General features: G+C 46.3%; 1 long non-coding RNA gene across 2 annotated transcripts in view; it reads left to right on the forward strand.

The window, feature by feature from the left end:
- LOC134909222 (uncharacterized) overlaps window positions 1–26642 on the forward strand; it is a 60518-nt gene that overhangs the window by 19379 nt on the left and 14497 nt on the right. The window contains exon 3 of one of the 2 annotated variants that reach the window (XR_010175867.1): window positions 21534–21670. The exons of the other annotated variant lie outside the window; for it this stretch is intronic. This is a non-coding gene — a long non-coding RNA (uncharacterized LOC134909222). The remainder of the gene's footprint in view (window positions 1–21533; window positions 21671–26642) is intronic. 2 annotated transcript variants of the gene reach the window in all.

A 26642-nucleotide genomic window follows, 5' to 3' on the forward strand; every position in this document is an offset into this window, starting at 1 on the left:
CAAAAATCTAAATTAAAAGCGTCTGAGGAGAAGCGTAAACTTGCCAATATGCCATTTACGACACGGAGTGGCAAGGAACGGCTGAGGCCCTGGCCTATGTTCATGGCTAGTGGTTCAGCTTCACATGAGGATAGAAGCACTCATCCTTACGCTAGAAAACTGAAAAGAGTTAAGATGGCAAAAGCACAGCAAAGAACTGTGTGTCACGATCCGGGTATCTGGACGCCATTTCTTACCCATCAGATGCCTCCTAAGGCTGGCTCAGCGCTCCAGGACCGGATCCCATCTGTTATCCTGATGTGTACATTCCTGTATCCTCTCCTGTCACTCTGGGACGCTGTCACAGTAAACGCCATATTACACCTGGCATGGCGTCTCCCGCGGCCTCCGCCGCCGTCCCTGAACTTCTGCATGCAGAGTGTCTGAGTGGCGATTACGTCAGCCGCGGCCTCCGCTGTGTCCGCGTGGTTGGATGTGCATCTGTCAGCCTGGCGCCTCCTGTCTCCGGTGGCCGGCGCCGCCATTACTGTTTTCATTACCACATGGATTACAAACCAAACTTCCCTCCAAGTGTCTGCATGGGCGCAGCCATCTTGGATTCTGTCAGCTGATCATTTCCACCAATCTGTTCTCAGTATTGATAATCTGCATAATTGCCTAGCCAATCCCTTCCTTGCTGCAGGTATAAATACACTGTGCCTGAGCAAGGAAGGCGTCAGTGCTTTGGTTGTCAAACCTAGTTCCTGTTTGTCTCTCACCTGTGATTGTCTTCCAGGTTCCAGCTCCTGTCTCAAGACTTCCACCATAGAGACCCGCACCAGCATTCCACCTGCGGTGTAGCCTGACTCTCCAATCCATTGTGGATTCATCTGTTTCCAGCTACAACTTTACCTGCTTCCAGCTCAGCTTCCAGCAGAGTACAGCTTCCCTTAAAGGGCCGGTGTCCTTTCTACACTTTACCACTCTCCACCGGTATTATTATTTCTCCGCTCTCAAGTTCTACATTTCAGTTCATATTTCATCGCTCCCAAGTTCATTTATTATTTAACTGGTTCCAGCCAGTATCCACTCCGTGCTAACAACAGTCTGGTTCCAGCCAGTATCCACAGCAGCTGTTTTATCTTCAGCAACCCAGCTTTTCCTGGAACACCAGCTGGCACAAACCTTGGTTATCTCCATTGCTACAGTCGGGCCTGGTAAGGACTTTCCATCTAGAAGATCATAAGAACTATCTCACACTACCAGTGCCCTGTGGCTCCTGCCATCCTGTAGTACCCAGGAACTGTATTTATTCTTTGCTGACTTTTACGTTTTCTTTTACTGCTGCTGTGTTGCGGAGTTGTCATAATAAACATCATTGACTTTTATCCAAGTTGTCGTGGTCACGCCTTCGGGCAGTTATTATTCATGTTACTTACATGTCCAGGGGTCTGATACAACCTCCCAGGTTCCGGTACATCTCAGCCCCTACAACTGAGGCTGCCTCCCGTCAGCTCAGGCCCTCAGTTGTGACAGTAAGCACTGACCCAATGAATCCAGCCGGAGACCAGGATCAAGCGGCCAGGCCGATGCAAGAACTGGCAGCCCGACTAGAACATCAGGAGGCTGCACAGGGCCACATCATCCGCTGTCTCCAGGATCTCTCTACTCGGCTGGATGGGATTCAGACAACTCTCCGTGGATCAGGCGCGTCTGGTGCGTCAACCACAGTGACTCCAGCTATAACCCCACCCACCTTACCCATTTCTGCTCCACGTCTTCATCTTCCAACGCCAGCAAAATTTGACGGATCTCCAAGATTCTGCAGGGGATTTCTCAACCAGTGTGAGATTCAAAACAATGGGTGGTTGCAAACTAGCGCTGATTTAAAATAATAAAACTTTAAAACTTGAGGTTTTTATCTTCATCCAAAACTTCGTTCAGATGTTCTCCCGTTTATCAGAAAGACACTCACTTTATAATTCTGTCTCGCTTTCACATAAAGGTATCTTTCTGTCACCAAACATCGGGGGTACATTCATTTAAAACGAGCTGAACTCTTGGAATAACACTTACATTAGTGTCCTGTCTCGCGTGCACCAAAAGGTATCTTTTGCATCCCTCACAGTGCGGGCGGCAGGAATCAGGCAGACCGGTGTTAAAAACACACAATTTTTTATTCATGCCTGATTCCTGCCGCCCGCACTGTGAGGGATGCAAAAGATACCTTTTGGTGCACGCGAGACAGGACACTAATGTAAGTGTTATTCCAAGAGTTCAGCTCGTTTTAAATGAATGTACCCCCGATGTTTGGTGACAGAAAGATACCTTTATGTGAAAGCGAGACAGAATTATAAAGTGAGTGTCTTTCTGATAAACGGGAGAACATCTGAACGAAGTTTTGGATGAAGATAAAAACCTCAAGTTTTAAAGTTTTATTATTTTAAATCAGCGCTAGTTTGCAACCACCCATTGTTTTGCAGTCATTTGATTTGAAGGGATTAATAAGGGAAAATCCCATGTGTTGCAAACCTGCGGCTTGCATTTGGTAGCGCGGGGCTACATACATATATTGTATGTCACAGTGTGAGATTCAGTTTGAGCTACAACCTGGCAATTTTCCCAGTGACCGTACAAAAATTGCCTACATTATTTCTCTTCTCAGTGGCTCAGCCCTTGATTGGGCATCACCGTTATGGGAGAGGTCCGACACCCTGCTATCTTCCTACACTGCCTTCGTGTCAACATTCAGGCGCATCTTCGACGAGCCAGGCCGGGTAACCTCAGCTTCATCCGAGATTCTCCGTTTACGCCAGGGGTCACGTACTGTAGGACAATATCTGATACAGTTCCAGATCCTGGCATCCGAACTGGCATGGAACGACGAGGCCCTGTATGCTGCATTCTGGCATGGCTTATCTGAGCGTATTAAAGATGAGTTAGCTACCAGAGACTTACCTTCTAAGTTAGATGAGCTAATCTCACTCTGCACGAAAGTTGATTTACGTTTCAGAGAGAGAGCAACTGAGCGTGGAAGATCATCTGCTCCAAAATCTTCTGCTCCTCCTCCTCGTCAACTGTCACCATCTAAAGATGAGCCCATGCAACTTGGCCGTTCCCGTTTAACTCCTGCTGAGCGCCGAAGACGTCTCTCCGAGTCTCTCTGTCTCTATTGTGCAGCTCCGTCTCACACCATTAATGCCTGTCCCAAACGTCCGGGAAACTCCAAATCCTAGCTCGCCAAGGAGAGGGCCGGCTAGGAGTAATGATCTCCTCTCCATCTCCTCAAGATTGTAATCTCCCAGTCTCGCTTCAAGTTGCTCAACGTTATCGGAACGTCATTGCCCTCCTTGATTCCGGAGCAGCTGGGAACTTTATTACCGAAGCCTATGTTAAACGGTGGTCCCTACCCACCGAGAGACTTCCTTCGTCCATTTCTTTAACTGCCGTGGATGGCAGCAAAATTTTTGATGCAGTTATTTCTTTAAGGACTCTACCAGTTCGTCTGAGAGTGGGAGTTCTTCATTCCGAACTTATTTATTTTTTAGTGATTCCAAGAGCCACACATCCTGTGGTCCTGGGCCTTCCATGGCTCCGTCTTCACAATCCTACAATTGATTGGACGACTACGCAAATCCTGGCATGGGGTTCCTCCTGTGCTGAGACATGTTTGTTTAAAGTATTGCCTGTCTGTTCTTCCTCCCCCAGGTCGTCTGATGTTCCACCTCCTCCATATCAAGATTTCACGGATGTGTTCAGTAAAGCTTCTGCTGATATCCTTCCTCCTCATAGAGAATGGGACTGTCCGATTGATCTCGTTCCAGGGAAGGTTCCACCTCGAGGCCGAACTTATCCGTTGTCTCTGCCTGAGACGCATTCTATGGAGGAATATATTAAAGAGAACCTAGCAAAGGGGTTCATTCGACCTTCTTCTTCTCCAGCCGGCGCAGGCTTCTTTTTTGTAAAAAAGAAAGATGGTGGTCTGCGGCCGTGCATCGACTACAGAGGTTTGAACGACATTACCATCAAGAACCGTTATCCTTTACCCCTGATTACTGAGCTCTTTGACAGAGTTAGCGGAGCTACCATCTTTACAAAGCTGGACTTGAGAGGTGCATACAATCTCATCCGGATCCGTGAGGGTGACGAGTGGAAGACCGCCTTTAACACTCGTGACGGACATTATGAGTACCTCGTCATGCCCTTCGGATTGAGCAATGCTCCAGCTGTCTTCCAGCATTTTGTCAATGAGATCTTCAGAGACATTCTATACCGTCATGTCGTGGTCTATCTAGACGATATCCTCATTTTTGCCAACGATTTAGAGGAACATCGTTTTTGGGTTAAAGAGGTTCTGTCCCGTCTCCGTGTCAATCATCTCTATTGCAAATTAGAAAAATGCGTCTTTGAAGTCAAGTCCATTCCGTTTCTAGGGTACATTGTGTCCGGTTCCGGACTAGAGATGGATCCTGACAAACTACAAGCAATCCAAAATTGGCCGGTACCCTTAACCCTCAAAGGGGTCCAGAGGTTCTTAGGGTTCGCCAACTATTACCGAAAGTTTATACGAGACTTTTCCACCATTGTGGCGCCTATTACTGCTTTCACTAAGAAGGGTGCTAACCCGTCCAAGTGGTCTGAAGAAGCCATGCAAGCATTTCATCTTTTAAAACAAAGGTTCATCTCTGCGCCTGTTCTGAAACAGCCTGACATCGACTCTCCTTTCATCTTAGAGGTGGATGCCTCCTCCGTTGGAGTAGGAGCGGTGTTATCTCAGAGGGCTAAAGATGGCCATTTACGCCCTTGCAGTTTCTTCTCCCGGAAGTTCTCCCCAGCTGAGCGCAACTATGCCATTGGCGACCAGGAGTTGCTAGCCATCAAGCTCGCTCTAGAAGAGTGGAGGTATCTGTTGGAGGGAGCTTCTCATTCAATCACCATACTTACAGACCACAAGAACCTTTTATACCTGAAGGGCGCACAATGTCTCAACCCTCGTCAGGCCAGATGGGCACTTTTCTTTTCCAGGTTCGACTTTAAACTCCAGTTCTGTCCGGGCTCTCAGAATCGCAAGGCCGATGCCCTTTCCCGCTCATGGGAGCAAGAAAATGAGTCAGAGTCTTCAGACAAGCATCCTATTATAAATCCGTTGGCATTCTCCACGGTAGGGATGGACTCTACGCCCCCATCAGGGAAAAGTTTTGTGAAGCCGATGCTAAGGAAGAAGCTCATGCATTGGGCCCATGCTTCCCGTTTTGCCGGACATACAGGTATCCAAAAAACCCTGGAGTTTATCTCTAGGTCCTATTGGTGGCCAACTCTGAAAAAGGACGTCTTGGAGTTTATTGCATCTTGGCCAAAGTGTGCCCAACATAAAGTATCCCGCCAGTCGCCTGCGGGGCAACTGGTTCCACTATCCGTTCCCCGTCGACCATGGACCCACTTGTCGATGGATTTCATTACAGACTTACCCATGTGCAACAAGTTCAATACCATCTGGGTGGTAGTTGACCGGTTCACCAAGATGGCACACTTCATTCCTCTCACCGGTCTTCCGTCAGCTTCCAAGTTGGCTCAAGTATTCATACAAGAGATCTTCCGACTCCACGGTCTTCCTGAAGAAATTATCTCAGATCGAGGAGTTCAATTCACAGCCAAATTCTGGCGAAGTTTATGTCAAGTCCTCCAAGTCAAGCTAAAGTTTTCCATGGCTTACCATCCTCAGACCAATGGTCAAACCGAGAGGGTGAATCAGGACTTGGAGGCCTTCCTCCGCATCTATGTGTCCTCCTCTCAAGATGACTGGGTTCAATTACTTCCCTGGGCCGAGTTCTGTCATAACAACCAGTATCATTCTTCATCTGCTTCAACACCATTCTTCACTAACTTTGGATTCCACCCTAAAGTCCCTGAGTTCCAACCGCTTCCAGCAACTTCTGTTCCCGCAGTGGATATCACCTTGCATCAGTTTGCCAATATCTGGAAGAGCGTACGATCAGCTCTGCTCAAGGCATCATTCAGGTACAAGAAGTTTGCGGATAAGAAGCGTCGAGCAGTTCCTGCTCTCAAGGTGGGTGATCGGGTATGGTTATCCACAAAGAATTTGAGGTTAAGAGTTCCCAGTATGAAGTTTGCACCTCGCTATATCGGTCCTTTCAAGATTGAACAAGTCATCAATCCTGTTGCTTACAGACTCCAGTTGCCTCCCTTCTTAAAAATACCCAGGACATTCCATGTTTCCCTGTTGAAACCGCTGATCTTGAATCGGTTTCATTCCTCACTTCCTCCAACTCCGAAAGTCCAAACTCAACGAGGCGTTGAGTATGAAGTGGCCAAGATCCTGGACTCACGTCACCGTTACGGTCAACTACAATATCTTATTGACTGGAAGGGTTATGGTCCTGAGGAACGTTCATGGACCAATGCTTCTGATGTCCATGCTCCTGCCTTGGTCCGGAGATTCCATTCCAAGTTTCCTCAAAAGCCAAAGAAGTGTCCTGGGGCCACTCCTAAAGGGGGGGGTGCTGTCACGATCCGGGTATCTGGACGCCATTTCTTACCCATCAGATGCCTCCTAAGGCTGGCTCAGCGCTCCAGGACCGGATCCCATCTGTTATCCTGATGTGTACATTCCTGTATCCTCTCCTGTCACTCTGGGACGCTGTCACAGTAAACGCCATATTACACCTGGCATGGCGTCTCCCGCGGCCTCCGCCGCCGTCCCTGAACTTCTGCATGCAGAGTGTCTGAGTGGCGATTACGTCAGCCGCGGCCTCCGCTGTGTCCGCGTGGTTGGATGTGCATCTGTCAGCCTGGCGCCTCCTGTCTCCGGTGGCCGGCGCCGCCATTACTGTTTTCATTACCACATGGATTACAAACCAAACTTCCCTCCAAGTGTCTGCATGGGCGCAGCCATCTTGGATTCTGTCAGCTGATCATTTCCACCAATCTGTTCTCAGTATTGATAATCTGCATAATTGCCTAGCCAATCCCTTCCTTGCTGCAGGTATAAATACACTGTGCCTGAGCAAGGAAGGCGTCAGTGCTTTGGTTGTCAAACCTAGTTCCTGTTTGTCTCTCTCCTGTGATTGTCTTCCAGGTTCCAGCTCCTGTCTCAAGACTTCCACCATAGAGACCCGCACCAGCATTCCACCTGCGGTGTAGCCTGACTCTCCAATCCATTGTGGATTCATCTGTTTCCAGCTACAACTTTACCTGCTTCCAGCTCAGCTTCCAGCAGAGTACAGCTTCCCTTAAAGGGCCGGTGTCCTTTCTACACTTTACCACTCTCCACCGGTATTATTATTTCTCCGCTCTCAAGTTCTACATTTCAGTTCATATTTCATCGCTCCCAAGTTCATTTATTATTTAACTGGTTCCAGCCAGTATCCACTCCGTGCTAACAACAGTCTGGTTCCAGCCAGTATCCACAGCAGCTGTTTTATCTTCAGCAACCCAGCTTTTCCTGGAACACCAGCTGGCACAAACCTGGGTTATCTCCATTGCTACAGTCGGGCCTGGTAAGGACTTTCCATCTAGAAGATCATAAGAACTATCTCACACTACCAGTGCCCTGTGGCTCCTGCCATCCTGTAGTACCCAGGAACTGTATTTATTCTTTGCTGACTTTTACGTTTTCTTTTACTGCTGCTGTGTTGCGGAGTTGTCATAATAAACATCATTGACTTTTATCCAAGTTGTCGTGGTCACGCCTTCGGGCAGTTATTATTCATGTTACTTACATGTCCAGGGGTCTGATACAACCTCCCAGGTTCCGGTACATCTCAGCCCCTACAACTGAGGCTGCCTCCCGTCAGCTCAGGCCCTCAGTTGTGACACTGTGCGTTCTTCTAAATCACAAATCCCCAAGGAGAGTCCAATTGTGTCGGTTGCGATACCTAACCTTCCCAACACTGGACGGGAAGAGGTGGCTCCTTCCACCATTTGCACGCCCCCTGGATGTGCTGGAAGGAGCACCCACAGTCCAGTTCCTGATAGTCAAATTGAAGATGTCACTGTTGAAGTACACCAGGATGAGGATATGGGTGTTGCTGGCGCTGTGGAGGAAATTGACAAGGAGGATTCTGATGGTGAGGTGGTTTGTTTAAGTCAGGCACCGGGGGAGACACCTGTTGTTCGTGGGATGAATATGGCCATTGACATGCCTGGTCAAATTACAAAAAAAAATCACCTCTTCGGTGTGGAATTATTTTAACAGAAATGCGGACAACAGGTGTCAAGCCGTGTGTTGCCTTTGTCAAGCTGTAATAAGTAGGGGTAAGGACGTTAACCACCTAGGAACATCCTCCCTTATACGTCACCTGGAGCGCATTCATCAGAAGTCATTGACAAGTTCAAAAACTTTGGGTGACAGCGGAAGCAGTCCACTGACAACTAAATCCCTTCCTCTTGTACCCAAGCTCCTGCAAACCACACCACCAACTCCCTCAGTGTCAACTTCCTCCTTAGACAGGAACGCCAATAGTCCTGCAGGCCATGTCACTGGCAAGTCTGACGAGTCCTCTCCTAACTGGGATTCCTCCGATGGATCCTTGAGTGTAACGTCTACTGCTGCTGGCGCTGCTGTAGTTGCTGCTGGGAGTCGATCGTCATCCCAGAGGGGAAGTCGGAAGACCACTTGTACTACTTCCAGTAAGCAATTGACTGTCCAACAGTCCTTTGCGAGGAAGATGAAATATCACAGCAGTCATCCTGCTGCAAAGCGGATAACTCAGGCCTTGGCAGCTGTGTTGGTGTTAGACGTGTGTCCGGTATCCACCGTTAATTCACAGGGACTTAGATAATTTCTTGAGGTAGTGTGTCCCCGGTACCAAATCCCATCTAGGTTCCACTTCTCTAGGCAGGCGATACAGAGAATGTACACAGACGTCAGAAAAAGACTCACCAGTTCCCTAAAAAATGCAGTTGTACCCAATGTCCACTTAACCACGGACATGTGGGCAAGTGGAGCAGGGCAGACACAGGACTATATGACTGTGACTGGGTAGATGTATTGCCTCCCGCAGCAACAACAGTAGCAGCAGCGGCACCAGTAGCAGCATCTCGCAAACGCCAACTCGTTCCTAGGCAGGCTACGCTTTGTATCACCGCTTTCCATAAGAGGCACACAGCTGACAACCTCTTACGGAAACTGAGGAACATCATCGCAGATTGGCTTACCCCAATTGGACTCTCCTGGGGATTTGTGACATCGGACAACGCCACCAATATTGTGCGTGCGTTACATGTGGGCAAATTCCAGCACGTCCCATGTTTTGCACATACAATTAATTTGGTGGTGCAGAATTTAAAAAAAAATTACAGGGGCGTGCAAGAGATGCTGCCGGTGGCCCGAAGAATTGCGGGCCACTTTCGGCATTCAGCCACCGCGTGCTGAAGACTGGAGCACCAGCAAACACTCCTGAACCTGCCCCTCCATCAGCTGAAGCAAGAGGTGGTAACGAGGTGGAATTCAACCCTCTATATGTTTCAGAGGATGGAGGAGCAGCAAAAGGCCATTCAAGCCTATACATCTGCCTACGATATAGGCAAAGGAGGGGGAATGCACCTAACTCAAGCGCAGTGGAGAATGATTTCAACATTGTGCAAGGTTCTGCAACCCTTTGAACTTGCCACACGTGAAGTCAGTTCAGACACTGCCAGCCTGAGTCAGGTCATTCCCCTCATCAGGCTTTTGCAGAATTAAAAAGTGAGTGAATCAGAAAATGGCGCCCTTCTATCTCCACATATGCATAGATATAATCTCAGTGGGTATAAGAGAATAGATCAGCAATATCCGTTCCTGTACGTGGCTTGTATCATCAGCATGTAATAGATCGATTTCTCCTTCTATCCACACAGCATTCTTTCTTTCGTTCTGTTCTCTCTCCAAATACCTGGTTTTCTGATCTCATCTATTGTGGCTCAGCAAACATCCCCCTGGATCACATCAGAATCCCATGGAAACCAAGTCAGGCCTTCACTGAGGGAAGAAGAGGCTGCATTTACAAAAATATACACTGCCTGGTAAAAGGAATTGTTTTAACTGGTTTAAGTCCAAAGGAAACACTTGCAGTCCCAGCCCTCAGTTCCTCCTATCTCTGTGTGGCATCAGAGTTTCAGGTTCATGCTCTGAGACCCTCCCCTGCCCTGTGATTGGCTGAGAAACCTAACCCCTGCTAGTTACCTTTATGGCCAGAAAGTAGTGTGTGGAAGTCTGGAAGATAGGAGGAACTGAGGGCTGGGACTGCAAGTGTTTCCTTTGGACTTAAACCAGTTAAAACAATTCCTTTTACCAGGCAGTGTATATTTTTGTAAATGCAGCCTCTTCTTCCCTCAGTGAAGGCCTGACTTGGTTTCCATGGGATTCTGATGTGATCCAGGGGGATGTTTGCTGAGCCACAATAGATGAGATCAGAAAACCAGGTATTTGGAGAGAGAACAGAACGAAAGAAAGAATGCTGTGTGGATAGAAGGAGAAATCGATCTATTACATGCTGATGATACAAGCCACGTACAGGAACGTATATTGCTGATCTATTCTCTTATACCCACTGAGATTATATCTATGCATATGTGGAGATAGAAGGGCGCCATTTTCTGATTCACTCACTTTTTAACTTTGTAACTATTTTTGGGAGTGGAGGGAACACCCCTGTTGTGTTTTGGATTTAGGCTGCTCCTTATTGTTTTGCGCACTTACCTGGGAGCCAGGTCTTTTTTCACTAGGCTTTTGCAGAAGCAGCTGGAGAGATTGAAGGAGGAGCTAAAACATGCCGCTAGGCATGTGGGACTTGTGGATGGAGCCCTTAATTCGCTTAACCAGGATTCACGGGTGGTCAATCTGTTGAAATCAGAGCACTACATTTTGGCCACCGTGCTCGATCCTAGGTTTAAAGCCTACGTTGTATCTCTCTTTCCGGCAGACACAAGTCTGCAGAGGTTCAAAGACCTGCTGGTGAGACACTTGTCAACTCAAGCGGAACGTGACCCGTCAACAGATCAGGGAGGTTTTGCCAAAACGCGTCCGAATCCAAAACACGGCCGCGGAACCGAATCCATACCCAAAACACAAAACCCGAAAAATTTCCCGTGCACATCTCTAGTTTTAAGATTAGTAAAGTCTTGTAGTTCAAGGATGGTGTTCTGAGTCCCTCTAGTGGCTTAATATTGTAATGTGTATCACCAGACAGGAAGAGATTTCAACCACATTTCTGTTAAATGTAAAGGCCCCCATCCACTAGTCAGATTTGGGCAGTTTTCTTCAGATTTCGACACATCTGACCGTCATATCTGAAGAAAAGTGTCACATCGGATGGCTCTTCCGATCCGATGCGCACTCCCGTGTCAGATATATCTGAACTACAGAGCTCTGAGGCTGCCCCAACTATTTATCTGAATCTGAAGAAATCAGGTGCACATCGGATTGTTTTTTTACTTCAGATGTATCTGATCAGATTCATCTGAAGTGTCACTTGACTGGCATCTCCCTAGCCACTCCCACCCACCAAGAGGGGGAACAGCGGCAGCAGCAGCATCACATCAATCACATGTAGCATGTGTGCATCAGATATATCTGATGCGATCTGGCACATGATATATCGCATCAGATATATCTGAAGTGAATGTAATTAAAATTAAAGCCAGGGTCTGATCCGATTCCCGGGACGCTCCCGGGAGAGTTCAAGAGAAATCTGATGTGATCTGCAGTTCAGACAAGTCTGAGTAGTGGATGGCCACCTTTACTTTAAATGCTTTCTGAAAAGCAATTTCTTTATTATCGCTTACCTTACTGCAACTTATACTAGCACCACAACTGCATCCTCACAAGTGTCCCAATCTTCACTCTTTTGGGTATAATTACTAAAATACGGTTTTATAGAAGTGGAGAAGTTGCCCATAGCAAGCAATAAGATTTTACGTATTTAGCACCTTCTAAAAAATATTAGCTAGAATCTGATTCGTTGCTCTCCACTGCTGTAAAGCCGCACTTTAGTAAATATACCCCTTAATTCTTGTTTCGGCTGTGCTCTCTTCCAACTAGTATGTAATACCCCTTTTACACAGCCAGCTTTGAACACGCGTTATTGCACATGAGCGCGCATAACCCGTGTTGCTGTGCGGTGTGAAAGGCCCAGCTGGAATAATCCGGGTCAAGTGACCCGGTATTCCAACTCAGGTAGCAAGCAGGGTTGAACACGTGTTCAACCTAGGCTCACTGTGCTGTGCAAACGGGAAGCCGGGTTGATGCGACACGTTTCCCGTTCACTCTGTGTGGACAGGCGGCGCTTGGAGATCATGTGATCTCTAAGCGCCGCCGCCGCTGCGTCACCGATAATGTCACTAACCCGGCAATATGCTGGGTTGGAAGCAGCGGTGGAGAGGGGCCTGAGGTGGGTCGCAGCCAGGAAGCACCCGTGTCAGGCTCCCGGGTGCGACCTGCTTCAGGAGATCAAGATCTGTGTCTCTCATCCACACTTATTACTTGCTCCCACTCACGATTGCAGGACTTTCTTCGGGCTGCACCTACTCTGTGGAATGCCCTACCATGCACAATAAGACTCTCCTTTAGTCTCTAAACCTTCAAGCGTTCCCTGAAAACTCACCTCTTCAGGCAAGCTTATCAAATTCCAGAACCGCCCACATAACTTTCATAAACGTTCCTATCAAATTGCATCCCCTCTGTACAGTCCACATATATCTTCATGTCTTCTCGTTCTTCACTTTACCTTCCTCTCGACCCCGGTTCATCATTGCTGTGTGACCATATCATACAGCCCACCAAAATCCTTTGGAATCTGGTGGACGACTCTGCAGTAGATAGCACCTATCCTTGTGTATCCATGCCTATTTCCCTATAGATTGTAAGCTTCCGAGAAGGGCCTTCCTACCTCTATGACTGTTTGCTATTACCCAGTTTTGTTATATCATTGTTATTTCCAATTGTAAATCGCAATGGAATTTGCTGCGCTATATAAGAAACTGTTAATAAATAAAATAAATAAATATAAAAGGGGTATAAACTATTTTGTGGGCAGGGCCCTCTCTACCCTTTGTTTTCATGTCTTGATTTAATATGTCTTATACGGCCCTGTTTTCTTCACTATAGTGCTTTGGAGTACTGTGCAACCTACAACTCAACAACAGTAATAGTAAAAATAAGTATGTTCTCCATTAAATAATGATGGCACACAAAGAGAGGATTCGCAGAGACAAAGCTGTTTCGCAAGCTCTGTCCCTGCATGCGATAATGAATACATTCTTGTAATATATTCAAATATCGTATTGCGAATTTGGACAAACTGAACCCATCCCCTCCGCATCTGAGATGCAGATTGTGATAAATATGCCCCAAAGTCACAATGACAGAAATCATTTTACACCAAAATTAAACTTATTAGGAAAACGTCTGAATGAGCTCAAATAATGATCTCTAAATCAAATGTATTTGATGAAGTATTGATCTTGTTTGAGTTCTTTTAAAATGTGTACTAAGGAGAGTTTGTAACCCGGATCAGTTAGAAACCCAGCACTACGGAAACAGTTAATAAACCTTATGGAGAGTAGACTTATCTTTCATTATTGTGCCATATGTTCTTTTTGCCTAATATTAACTTTCCTTGCTTGAGAAACGTTAAGAAGGCATTTGCACAAAAATGATGCAGTCAGCAAAATCCAGGCATAAAACTGCTTTCTCCAAAGCAGGCATAAATTACGGCTGATTTACAGAATGAACTAAGAAATGGTAAGGCAGGAATGTGCACTGCATCTCCTTACAAGGTAAGGTGGATTATGATGTTTAAATATTTGTGTAACCTCATCTCCCAGGACTAGATTTTAATCAGATAGCAGCAGTGTTTTCTGTTCTTAAATAACATCCTCACAGTAGTTTTATGTGGCGCAAAGTTCTCAAAATACTGGATGTTATTGTACATATCTGGACATGAGAATAACAGAGTACATTGGGTTGTTTTTTTTTTAAAGAAACCTGTGTCTTCATATCAGGACATATTTAAAACAACAATCTAATGACAAAATAAGGTGTGTGTTTTTTTATCATAAATCACGGTGGCAGCCTATAAAAAGAATGTTAGCAAATGTTTCCTCTGTTTCTATCTACAGGCTGCTGTTAATGATTTAGAATGGACTACCATTGCAACGGATTCAGTATGATATCCTGGCTGATGGGATGCTTGCTGTCAGGATCCCGACAGTGGCATCCCACCAGCCAGAATACCGGCAGCGATTCCCCTCGCGGTCTCACTGCGCATGCCACGCTTCGGGCCTGGTGGCAAGCTTCGCTCACCACAGGTTCTACTCTCCCTTGTATGGTGGCATGGACCCACCACCCAAATGGGAATACAGGGTAGCGGCCGATAGGCATTTTACCGGCTGTCGGGTTCCTGAACGCCGGGATCCTGACAGCCGGTATAGTAACTACATTCCAATGCAACCAGTCACATTTTAAGGAAGAGGAACCTTGTGTGCAAGTTTTTTTGGGTGTGGCCGCCTCCCAACAGACTATGGCGCCTTGTTCATAGTGGCATTGTGTGGTCTCCCTTGATTAATGACCCCTGAGCACCCAATATAAATACACAATTGGTAACATGGCCCGTGATGAAGTGAGCAGAAGACTTTGAAGGACCCTCTCACCTTCTTCCATCCCCTCTGCCTTCACATGACGTGCTGAGAGCTGTGATCCTGTGTAACTGGCAGCCATATTTTTTAACTAGTGATGAGCGGGTTCGGTTTCTCGGAAACCGAACCCCCCCGAACTTCACCCATTTTACACGGGTCCGAGGCAGGTTCGAACCTTCCCGCCTTGCTCGGCTAACCCGAGCGCGCCCGAACGTCATCATCCCGCTGTCGGATTCTCGCGAGATTCGGATTCTATATAAGCAGCCGCGCGTCGCCGCCATTTTCACTCGTGCATTGGAGATGATAGGGAGAGGACGTGGCTGGCGTCCTCTCCGTTTATTGTTGAACTTGATTGCTTTATTGCTTAATTGTGGGGAGGACTGGGGAGCAGCTGTTAGGAGGAGTACAGTGCAGAGTTTTGCTGATAAGTGACCACCAGTTTTATCCGTTCTCTGCCTGAAAAAAACGCTCCATACCATATCTGTGCTCAGTGTGCTGCATAATATATCTGTGCTCACACTGCTTAATTGTGGGGACTGGGGAGCAGCTGTAGTATATAGCAGGAGTACAGTGCAGAGTTTTGCTGACAGTGACCACCAGTATACGTTGTCTGCCTGAAAAACACTCCATATCTGTGCTCAGTGTGCTGCTTTATTGTGGGGACTGGGGACCACCAGTATAATTAATATTATATAGGAGGAGTACAGTGCAGAGTTTTGCTGACCAGTGACCACCAGTATACTATATATAGCAGTACGGTACGGAAGGCCACTGCTGTACCTACCTCTGTGTCGTCATTCATTAAGTATACTATCCATCTACATTCTATACCTGTGGTGCATGTTAGTTTTGCAGTTTGCTGACACAGTGACCACCAGTATACTATATATAGCAGTACGGTAGGCCACTGCTGTACCTACCTCTGTGTCGTCATTCATTAAGTATACTATCCATCTACATTCTATACCTGTGGTGCATTTTAGTTTTGCAGTTTGCTGACACAGTGACCACCAGTATACTATATATAGCAGTACGGTAGGCCACTGCTGTACCTACCTCTGTGTCGTCATTCATTAAGTATACTATCCATCTACATTCTATACCTGTGGTGCATTTTAGTTTTGCAGTTTGCTGACACAGTGACCACCAGTATACTATATATAGCAGTACGGTAGGCCACTGCTGTACCTACCTCTGTGTCGTCATTCATTAAGTATACTATCCATCTACATTCTATACCTGTGGTGCATTTTAGTTTTGCAGTTTGCTGACAGAGTGACCACCAGTATACTATATATAGCAGTACGGTAGGCCACTGCTGTACCTACCTCTGTGTCGTCATTCATTAAGTATACTATCCATCTACATTCTATACCTGTGGTGCATTTTAGTTTTGCAGTTTGCTGACACAGTGACCACCAGTATACTATATATAGCAGTACGGTAGGCCACTGCTGTACCTACCTCTGTGTCGTCATTCATTAAGTATACTATCCATCTACATTCTATACCTGTGGTGCATTTTAGTTTTGCAGTTTGCTGACACAGTGACCACCAGTATACTATATATAGCAGTACGGTAGGCCACTGCTGTACCTACCTCTGTGTCGTCATTCATTAAGTATACTATCCATCTACATTCTATACCTGTGGTGCATTTTAGTTTTGCAGTTTGCTGACACAGTGACCACCAGTATACTATATATAGCAGTACGGAAGGCCACTGCTGTACCTACCTCTGTGTCGTCATTCATTAAGTATACTATCCATCTACATTCTATACCTGTGGTGCATTTTAGTTTTGCAGTTTGCTGACAGAGTGACCACCAGTATACTATATATAGCAGTATGGTAGGCCACTGCTGTACCTACCTCTGTGTCGTCATTCATTAAGTATACTATCCATCTACATTCTATACCTGTGGTGCATTTTAGTTTTGCAGTTTGCTGACACAGTGACCACCAGTATACTATATATAGCAGTACGGTAGGCCACTGCTGTACCTACCTCTGTGTCGTCATTCATTAAGTATACTATCCATCTACATTCTATACCTGTGGTGCATTTTAGTTTTGCAGTTTGCTGACACAGTGACCACCAGTATACTATATATAGCAGTACGGTAGGCCACTGCTGTACCTACCTCTGTGTCGTCATTCATTAAGTATACTATCCATCTACATTCTATACCTGTGGTGCATTTTAGTTTTGCAGTTTGCTGACAGAGTGACCACCAGTATACTATATATAGCAGTACGGTAGGCCACTGCTGTACCTACCTCTGTGTCGTCATTCATTAAGTATGCTATCCATCTACATTCTATACCTGTGGTGCATTTTAGTTTTGCAGTTTGCTGACACAGTGACCACCAGTATACTATATATAGCAGTACGGTAGGCCACTGCTGTACCTACCTCTGTGTCGTCATTCATTAAGTATACTATCCATCTACATTCTATACCTGTGGTGCATTTTAGTTTTGCAGTTTGCTGACACAGTGACCACCAGTATACTATATATAGCAGTACGGAAGGCCACTGCTGTACCTACCTCTGTGTCATCATTCATTAAGTATACTATCCATCTACATTCTATACCTGTGGTGCATTTTAGTTTTGCAGTTTGCTGACACAGTGACCACCAGTATACTATATATAGCAGTACGGTACGGAAAGGCCACTGCTGTACCTACCTCTGTGTCGTCATTAAGTATACTATCCATCCATACCTGTGGTGCATTTCAGTTGTGCGCAGTAAATATAGTAGTAGGCCATTGCTATTGATACTGGCATATAATTCCACACATTAAAAAATGGAGAACAAAAATGTGGAGGGTAAAATAGGGAAAGATCAAGATCCACTTCCACCTCGCGCTGAAGCTGCTGCCACTAGTCATGGCCGAGACGATGAAATGCCATCAATGTCGTCTGCCAAGGCCGATGCCCAATGTCATAGTAGAGAGCATGTAAAATCCAAAAAACAAAAGTTCAGTAAAATGACCCAAAAATCAAAATTAAAAGCGTCTGAGGAGAAGCGTAAACTTGCCAATATGCCATTTACGACACGGAGTGGCAAGGAACGGCTGAGGCCCTGGCCTATGTTCATGGCTAGTGGTTCAGCTTCACATGAGGATGGAAGCACTCCTCTCGCTAGAAAAATTAAAAGACTTAAGCTGGCAAAAGCACAGCAAAGAACTGTGCGTTCTTCTAAATCACAAATACCCAAGGAGAGTCCAATTGTGTCGGTTGCGATGCCTGACCTTCCCAACACTGGACGGGAAGAGCTTGCGCCTTCCACCATTTGCACGCCCCCTGCAAGTGCTGGAAGGAGCCCCCGCAGTCCAGTTTCTGATAGTCAAATTGAAGATGTCACTGTTGAAGTACACCAGGATGAGGATATGGGTGTTGCTGGCGCTGGGGAGGAAATTGACAAGGAGGATTCTGATGGTGAGGTGGTTTGTTTAAGTCAGGCACCCGGGGAGACACCTGTTGTCCGTGGGACGAATATGGCCATTGACATGCCTGGTCAAAATACAAAAAAAATCACCTCTTCGGTGTGGAATTATTTCAACACAAATGCGGACAACAGGTGTCAAGCCGTGTGTTGCCTTTGTCAAGCTGTAATAAGTAGGGGTAAGGACGTTAACCACCTCGGAACATCCTCCCTTATACGTCACCTGCAGCGCATTCATCATAAGTCAGTGACAAGTTCAAAAACTTTGGGTGACAGCGGAAGCAGTCCACTGACCACTAAATCCCTTCCTCTTGTAACCAAGCTCCTGCAAACCACACCACCAACTCCCTCAGTGTCAATTTCCTCCTTACCCAGGAAAGCCAATAGTCCTGCAGGCCATGTCACTGTCAAGTCTGACGAGTCCTCTCCTGCCTGGGATTCCTCCGATGCATCCTTGAGTGTAACGCCTACTGCTGCTGGCGCTGCTGTTGTTGCTGCTGGGAGTCGATCGTCATCCCAGAGGGGAAGTCGGAAGACCACTTGTACTACTTCCAGTAAGCAATTGACTGTCCAACAGTCCTTTGCGAGGAAGATGAAATATCACAGCAGTCATCCTGCTGCAAAGCGGATAACTCAGGCCTTGGCAGCCTGGGCGGTGAGAAACGTGGTTCCGGTATCCATCGTTAATTCAGAGGCAACTATAGACTTGATTGAGGTACTGTGTCCCCGGTACCAAATACCATCTAGGTTCCATTTCTCTAGGCAGGCGATACCGAAAATGTACACAGACCTCAGAAAAAGACTCACCAGTGTCCTAAAAAATGCAGTTGTACCCAATGTCCACTTAACCACGGACATGTGGACAAGTGGAGCAGGGCAGACTCAGGACTATATGACTGTGACAGCCCACTGGGTAGATGTATTGCCTCCCGCAGCAAGAACAGCAGCGGCGGCACCAGTAGCAGCATCTCACAAACGCCAACTCGTTCCTAGGCAGGCTACGCTTTGTATCACCGCTTTCCATAAGAGGCACACAGCTGACAACTTCTTACGGGAACTGAGGAAGATCATCGCAGAATGGCTTACCCCAATTGGACTCTCCTGGGGATTTGTGACATCGGACAACGCCAGCAATATTGTGTGTGCATTACATCTGGGCAAATTCCAGCACGTCCCATGTTTTGCACATACATTGAATTTGGTGGTGCAGAATTATTTAAAAAACGACGGGCGTGCAAGAGATGCTGTCGGTGGCCCGAAGAATTGCGGGCCACTTTCGGCATTCAGGCACCGCGTACAGAAGACTGGAGCACCACCAAACATTCCTGAACCTGCCCTGCCATCATCTGAAGCAAGAGATGGTAACGAGGTGGAATTCAACCCTCTATATGCTTCAGAGGATGGAGGAGCAGCAAAAGGCCATTCAAGCCTATACATCTGCCCACGATATAGGCAAAGGAGGGGGAATGCACCTGACTCAAGCGCAGTGGAGAATGATTTCAACGTTGTGCAAGGTTCTGCAACCCTTTGAACTTGCCACACGTGAAGTCAGTTCAGACACTGCCAGCCTGAGTCAGGTCATTCCCCTCATCAGGCTTTTGCAGAAGAAGCTGGAGACATTGAAGGAGGAGCTAAAACAGCGATTCCGCTAGGCATGTGGGACTTGTGGATGGAGCCCTTAATTCGCTTAACCAGGATTCACGGGTGGTCAATCTGTTGAAATCAGAGCACTACATTTTGGCCACCGTGCTCGATCCTAGATTTAAAACCTACGTTGTATCTCTCTTTCCGGCAGACACAAGTCTGCAGAGGTTCAAAGACCTGCTGGTGAGAAAATTGTCAAGTCAAGCGGAACGTGACCCGTCAACAGCTCCTCCTTCACATTCTCCCACAACTGAGGGTACGAGGAAAAGGCTAAGAATTCCGAGCCCACCCGCTGGTGGTGATGCAGGGCAGTCTGGAGCGAGTGCTGACATCTGGTCCGGACTGAAGGACCTGCTAACGATTACTGACATGTCGTCTACTGTCACTGCATATGATTCTCTCACCATTGAAAGAATGGTGGAGGATTATATGAGTGACCGCATCCAAGTAGGCACATCAGACAGTCCGTACGTATACTGGCAGGAAAAAGAGGCAATTTGGAGGCCCTTGCACAAACTGGCTTTATTCTACCTAAGTTGCCCTCCCTCCAGTGTGTACTCCGAAAGAGTGTTTAGTGCAGCCGCTCACCTTGTCAGCAATCGGCGTACGAGGTTACTTCCAGAAAATGTGGAGAAGATGATGTTCATCAAAATGAATTATAATCAATTTCTCCGTGGAGACATTCACCAGCAGCAATTGCCTCCAGAAAGTACACGGGGACCTGAGATGGTGGATTCCAGTGGGGACGAATTAATAATCTGTGAGGAGGGGGATGTACACAGTGAAAGGGGTGAGGAATCGGAGGATGATGATGAGGTGGACATCTTTCCTCTGTAGAGCCAGTTTGTGCAAGGAGAGATTGATTGCTTCTTTTTTGGTGGGGGCCCAAACCAACCAGTCATTTCAGTCAGTCGTGTGGCAGACCCTGTAGCTGAAATAATGGGTTCGTTAAAGTGTGCATGTCCTGTTTATACAACATAAGGGTGGGTGGGAGGGCCCAAGGACAATTCCATCTTGCACCTCTTTTTTCTTTCATTTTTCTTTGCATCATGTGCTGTTTGGGGACAATTTTTTTGAAGTGCCATCCTGCCTGACACTGCAGTGCCACTCCTAGATGGGCCAGGTGTTTGTGTCGGCCACTTGTGTCGATTAGCTTAGTCACACAGCGACCTTGGTGCGCCTCTTTTTTCTTTGCATCATGTGCTGTTTGGGGACAATTTTTTTGAAGTGCCATCCTGCCTGACACTGCAGTGCCACTCCTAGATGGGCCAGGTGTTTGTGTCGGCCACTTGTGTCGCTTAGCTTAGCCATCCAGCGACCTCGGGGCAAATTGTAGGACTAAAAATAATATTGTGAGGTGTGAGGTGTTCAGAATAGACTGGAAATGAGTGGAAATTATGGTAATTGAGGTTAATAATACTATGGGATCAAAATGACCCCCAAATTCTATGATTTAAGCTGTTTTTTAGTTTTTTTTTAAAAAAACACCCGAATCCGACAAAAAAATTTCGGTGAGGTTTTGCCAAAACGCGTCCGAATACAAAACACGGCCGCGGAACCGAATCCAAAACCAAAACACAAAACCCGAAAAATGTCCGGTGCACATCACTATTTTTAACCCTCCAGATACTGAAAAAGAGGCGTATATATCTCTAATGCAGCTTTTTCATCCACTACTGTTTGTAAATAATATTCCTCACTGTAGAATGATGGACTTCAAATTGCTTGGAAATAACCCTATAATCCTTCATAATTATTTCTAAACTGATGAGCAGCAATTACTTCTCTGAGATCAATGCAGATGTCTTTTCTCCTTGGCAGGGTGTTACTACGGAATAATCCAGGCTGGCCTGCCAAACATCCTGCTTTTATATATAGAGGTGGCAGTACATCCTGATGATCAAATAACAAAGTGCACGTGGCTCAAGTTACAGTACCTTCACTATGATATGAATGCAGTAAGGGTGTACTTACTTCTTATGCTGAATATATCTGTTGTTTTCATACTAATTGAACTCCACCATAGACTACAGCTAAAGTTTATTTTTTATTGAATGAACAATATTGTCGTCTTTATTAATTACAGGCACACGTAGAGTATAGACACAATTGAATGAGATTTACATTTTTATAAAAAAAAAAATATATATAAAGCAATAAAATTATAGTATGACGTGTAAGCATACCGTATAGGTATGCAAATAATAAAAAATATAGCTAAAGCAACAATCTCACGTAGACTTTTTTTTCTCTTTAACCACTCAGCTGATGATTTGTTCCCCACAAAATCACTCAGAAATTGTTTTTTTTTTTTTTATTACTATTCATTACTACTTTATTACTTATTGTTATTATAAGTTTAAAAAGTGTTTTTGATAAAATATAAAAATCTTTTATTTGGAAAAAAAAATCCAGGGGGTGTTTTACAAAACCCCCTGTTAAAAAAACAAACGTTTTCTGTAACACCCGGTACGCAGAGATTAGCTAAATTGTGCAGAGAGGAGAACGAACGTTACCCTCCCTGCACTGTGATTCCAGGAGCATGCGATCCAGCGTGCCAGCCGCATGCAATTCTGGAGAGTGATTCCGGCAGTGATGTCGGCGGTCAGAGACCGCCACGTCACCATCGGGTCCGGGAATAAAGAGGGGGCAGCGCACAACTGGGGGGTGGCAGATTGCCAAGGGGACAGCGGGTCACATGTGATGCGGCCAAGCCAGGTAATGGACTCCTGGCTTTGGTCGCATCACATGCGAGCATGCCAGGCAAGAGCAAATTAAGTGCCTTTGAAGTATGCATCAGATGGTCATGTTTCTTATGCTGGCCGCACACTGTGAGATCACACTTACCACGAGACAGACAGAACAATTATTAACTGACACTGCCATACACTGCAGTAAGATTTCTAATGCTTGAAAAAGCAGTAATTGCTGCTAGGTCACAGTCATATGCTCTGCAATCATGGCTGCCTTTAGCTATCTTACGAATCATTATCTCCTTTCAAAATCTCTTAGGAAGGCAAACAAAAATGTCTATCCGGCAACAGTCAGTCATAGTTCTCGGTATGTGATGGCAGAAGGGGAAAAAAAAATAGATTTCACAATACCCCTTTGCTCACTAAAAAATATCACAAGCCATGTGACTGTGGTTGTCACAGTAGACCAGAATCATGAATTATTTACACCGATAGAAACATAGAATTTGACGGCAGATAAGAACCACTTGGCCCATCTAGTCTGCCCCTTTTTTTTTTTACATTATTTTTATCTCTAACCTTATTTGATCCTTATTTCTTTGTAAGGATATCCTTATGTCTATCCCATGCATGTTTAAATTGCTCTACTGTCTTAGCCTCTACCACCTCTGATGGGAGGCTATTCCACTTGTCCACTACCCTTTCTGTGAAGTAATTTTTCCGCAAATTTCCCCTGAACCTCCAGTCTCAGTGCATGTCCTCGAGTCCTATTGATGAAAACATACAAGGGAAAATAGCAATTATCAACATTTTCTTATATACTGCCGCAATGATTTATGTAAAAAAAAAAAAAAAATATATATATAGATAGATAGATATTTTTTGCACAGGATTTCAATATGTCAATATGGCTTCATTAAATACATTATTTCAGTTATTTTCAGTTATTTTCTTAAAATTACGTAATCTTTGAAAGAAAAAAAAGTTTCCCCGTAAATGAAAATATTAAAAACACTACACAGATCTACACGGGTTCACTACGGCTGGCCGGCGGTCGGGCTCCCGGCGACCAGCATCCCGGCGCCGGGAGCCCGACCGCCGGCTTACCGACAGCTTGGCGAGCGCAAATGAGCCCCTTGCGGGCTCGCTGCGCTCGCCACGCTACGGGCACGGTGGCGCGCTACGCGCGCCACACTATTTTATTCTCCCTCTATGGGGGTCGTGGACCCCCACGAGGGAAAATAATTGTCGGTATTCCGGCTGTCGGGCTCCCGGCGCCGGTATACTGAGCGCCGGGAGCCCGACCGCCGGCAAACAGAAGACCACCCGATCTACACTGCTCAAAAAAATAAAGGGAACACTAAAATAACACATCCTAGATCTGAATGAAATATTCTTATTAAATACTTTGTTCTTTACATAGTTGAATGTGCTGACAACAAAATCACACAAAAATTATCAATGGAAATCAAATTTATTAACCCATGGAGTTCTGGATTTGGAGTCACACTTAAAATTAAAGTGGAAAAACACACTACAGGCTGATCCAACTTTGATGTAATGTCCTTAAAACAAGTCAAAATGAGGCTCAGTAGTGTGTGTGGCCTCCACGTGCCTGTATGACCTCCCTACAACGCCTGGGCATGCTCCTAATGAGGTGGCGAATGGGCTCCTGAGGGATCTCCTCCCAGACCTGGACTAAAGCATCCACCAACTCCTGGACAGTCTGTGGTGCAATGTGGCGTTGGTGGATGGAGCGAGACATGATGTCCCAGATGTGCTCAATTGGATTCAGGTCTGGGGAACGGGCGGGCCAGTCCATAGCATCAATGCCTTCGTCTTGCAGGAACTGCTGACACACTCCAGCCACATGAGGTCTAGCATTGTCTTGCATTAGGAGGAACCCAGGGCCAACCGCACCAGCATATGGTCTCACAAGGGGTCTGAGGATCTCATCTCGGTACCTAATGGCAGTCAGGCTACCTCTGGCGAGCACATGGAGGGCTGTGCGGCCCCCCAAAGAAATGCCACCCCACACCATTACTGACCCACTGCCAAACCGGTCATGCTGGGGGATGTTGCAGGCAGCAGAACGTTCTCCTTGGCGTCTCCAGACTCTGTCACGTCTGTCACATGTGCTCAGTGAGAACCTGCTTTCATCTGTGAAGAGCACAGGGCGCCAGTGGCGAATTTGCCAATCTTGGTGTTCTCTGGCAAATGCCAAATGTCCTGCACGGTGTTGGGCTGTAAGCACAACCCCCACCTGTGGACGTCGGGCCCTCATACCACCCTCATGGAGTCTGTTTCTGATTGTTTGAGTAGACACATGCACATTTGTGGCTTGCTGGAGGTCATTTTGCAGGGCTCTGGCAGTGCTCCTCCTGTTCCTCCTTGCACAAAGGCGGAGGTAGCGGTCCTGCTTCTGGGTTGTTGCCCTCCTACAGCCTCCTCCACGTCTCCTGATGTACTAGCCTGTCTCCTGGTAGCGCCTCCATGCTCTGGACACTACGCTGACAGACACAGCAAACCTTCTTGCCACAGCTCGCATTGATGTGCCATCCTGGATGATCTGCACTACCTGAGCCACTTGTGTGGGTTGTAGACTCCGTCTCATGCTACCACTAGAGTGAAAGCACCGCCAGCTTTCAAAAGTGACCATAACATCAGCCAGAAAGCATATGATCTGAGAAGTGGTCTGTTGTCACCACCTGCAGAACAACTCCTTTATTGGGGGTGTCTTGCTAATTGCCTATAATTTCCACCTGTTGTCTATTCCATTTGCACAACAGCATGTGAAATTGATTGTCAATCAGTGTTGCTTCCTAAGTGGACAGTTTGATTTCACAGAAGTGTGATTGACTTGGAGTTACATTGTGTTGTTTAAGTGTTCCCTTTATTTTTTTGAGCAATGTATGTGCAACTACCCACATCTCTGAGACTTTAGATGTGTTTCAAAATAAACTATAGTCACTTTATACACAATCAGTCCATTCCAGAGGAGGGGCATAACTAGAAATGTTTGGGCCCCAAGACAAAATTGCAGTGATGCTCCCTAAGCATCACTATAAAGTCTTAAGCTGGGTACACACTGGGCGATCGAACGGATGATATATTGGTAGCGGGTCAGCGGGTGTGTATACCCGGTATGTGTGTGTGAACTATGTAATTCAAAGACATATCACATCTGCAGATATATTGGCACATCTGTCTGTGCATATGGGCGACTTGCCGTCCACCCGTACAGTGGCTCCAGGAACTGGTATCACAGCTGGGTGGCCAAATTCAAATGCCTGCCCAGCTGTGATGTCTGCATACCTTCCAACATCGTTAGGCAGGCACTCGAGCCTCGCGCTCCCGTATAGGGGACATGGCCTCGATAAAAGGGGATGTGGCTTCATGGGAATGTCACTATCATGAGCCACGCTCCGTTTGGTCACTATAGGAGCATGACCGGTGCTCTATGAGCTGCTGGCCATACCCTCTGCTCCTGTATCGCCTGTGAATAGACGCTGCGCGCATTCGCACAGCACCTTGTCACCGCTGCTGTAAGCAGAGCAGCGAGTGACGGAAGCCTCTCAACTGTCCCCGGGTGGGACAAAGGGACAGTACCAAAAAACAAAACTGTCCAGCGGAAATCGGGACATTTGGGAGGTATGGTCTGGACTGACATATCGAGTGGCCGATCGGTAAGTGTATATGCTTACCAGAATCAGCCACTCTGTTGGCACTATGGTGGGTCCACCAGCAAGTTGTTTAGGTGTGCAAATGTAATAAAACTATATTACGTGTGTACTTTAAGGCGTATTGTTTTTGTTTTGGTCCCCGTGTTTTCAGCTACACTGATGTCACATGGACTTCTATGGCTATAGATAAGCTCTTGTTCCAAAACACTATTATTGTAACTGCACAACCAAATTCTAATTATAGCTGTGTGACTCTCCACCAAAATATCCTCCTCTGGATTTACTGCACAGTGAGGAAACTCAGATCGCCTGTTTTCTCCAGGCCACATCCTTCCTGCCTCAGTGCTTGGACTGCATGAAAAAACAAGGACACTCCTAGTTGGCAATATACTGTATACTATGTGATTCATCGCGCCCTACGGGCGCTCTTCACACCGTCGTAAGGGGCTACACCCCTTAACCCTTGCACGCCCTTATTATATGGAGTATTACCTCCAATCATAATTGTGTGAGTGGTTAAATATTGCTCGGACAAAGGACGTGCAATGGTTAAG

The sequence above is a fragment of the Pseudophryne corroboree genome, chromosome 4 (assembly GCF_028390025.1).
Source record: "Pseudophryne corroboree isolate aPseCor3 chromosome 4, aPseCor3.hap2, whole genome shotgun sequence".
Lineage (NCBI taxonomy): Eukaryota > Metazoa > Chordata > Amphibia > Anura > Myobatrachidae > Pseudophryne > Pseudophryne corroboree.